Genomic DNA, 1,436 nt, shown 5'->3' on the forward strand with positions numbered 1-1,436 from the left:
ACAACTCGTTCAAGTGTTTTTGCAATGAAAGATAAAAGTGAAATTGGTCTGTAGTTCTCTAAAAGAGTTGGGTTAAGAGTGGGTTTCTTAAGAAGTGGGGTTATACCAGCCTGTTTAAATGTTGAGGGAAACACACCAGTGTGAAGGGATGTGCAAACAATGTGAGTGAGTGCAGGTACAACTGCAGAACTGGCTTGAAGGAGATGAGATGGAATAGGATCAAGCGGACAAGTAGTAGGATGATTGGAAAGGATGAGTTTAGAGACTTCTGCCTCAGAGAGTGGAGAGAAGGATGAAAACAAGTGTATGTTTGCTGGTAAAATGTGTTTGTCAGTTTGTGGTGTGGCAAACTGTGCACTGAGGTTTGTAATTTTATTAATGAAGAATGTGGCAAAGTCGTCAGCTGTTAGAGTTGATGAAGGAGGGGGAGGCGGAGGACAAAGGAGGGAGGAAAATGTTTTAAAGAGCATGCGAGAGTTAGGCGAATTGTTAAATATTAATATTAAAGGATGCGTAATATTAATATTATGCATCCTTTCCAGAATATTATATTGAAACATTCGATACAAATAACAAATTTTTAGAAGTTAAATGTTATTTAACTAATAATGATATACAATTAATAATTTACTTAATAATCACATATTATGTGGTCTTAACCATTGTTTATAGATCGATGATGGAAAGTATTTTAACATATAATATTGTATCATGGTATGGTACAGAAACAGAGTACAATGCAAGAGCTGTTTTTACACTTTATGGAAAAAAAGGCGATCGCAGTCTATTCAGACCAAACTCATCCACTTCATTCCTGCTTTGAGGCCCTTCCTTCAGGAAGCAGGCTGGCTAAAAAGAACCTATATAAAAGATCATTTGTACCATTGGCGGTGACCGTTTTAAACCAAATTCTTAATTGAGGTATTATCATGAGGTATCTTTCTGGGTAGGTGTGTGTACACATGTGTGGGCATACATATATATTGTATTAATTATTATTATTATTTTTTTTTTTGTGATATGTGAATGTGTAGTATTATTTGTTAGGATGTATTTTCTATGCCAGTGTCAAAGATGAATTTCTGTTCAGGAAATCTGGACAGACAATAAAGTTAAACTAAACTAAACTAAACTATCATTTTATGGTAAATACTTGCAAAGAAAACACAACTTTTTCACAAAAAACAATACATTTATTCAAGTGTTCTCCAGCACATAACGAAAGAAAGGGGGAGAGGTGGCGAATGATTGCTACATTTGCTGTATGAGCTGATTGCAAAAGAAGAGAAGGCTTAAAAAAAGTTTATATGATACAACAGAGGTCACAAATATCAACAGTGTCACTGAGATATACAGAGATCCTGTTAGGAGAGCAAACAAGAGGCTGTTACAGCCAAATATTTATATATTTATATATATATATATATATATATATA

Source organism: Sinocyclocheilus grahami, unplaced genomic scaffold (assembly GCF_001515645.1).
Source record: "Sinocyclocheilus grahami isolate Dianchi unplaced genomic scaffold, SAMN03320097.WGS_v1.1 scaffold189.1, whole genome shotgun sequence".
Classification (NCBI taxonomy): domain Eukaryota; kingdom Metazoa; phylum Chordata; class Actinopteri; order Cypriniformes; family Cyprinidae; genus Sinocyclocheilus; species Sinocyclocheilus grahami.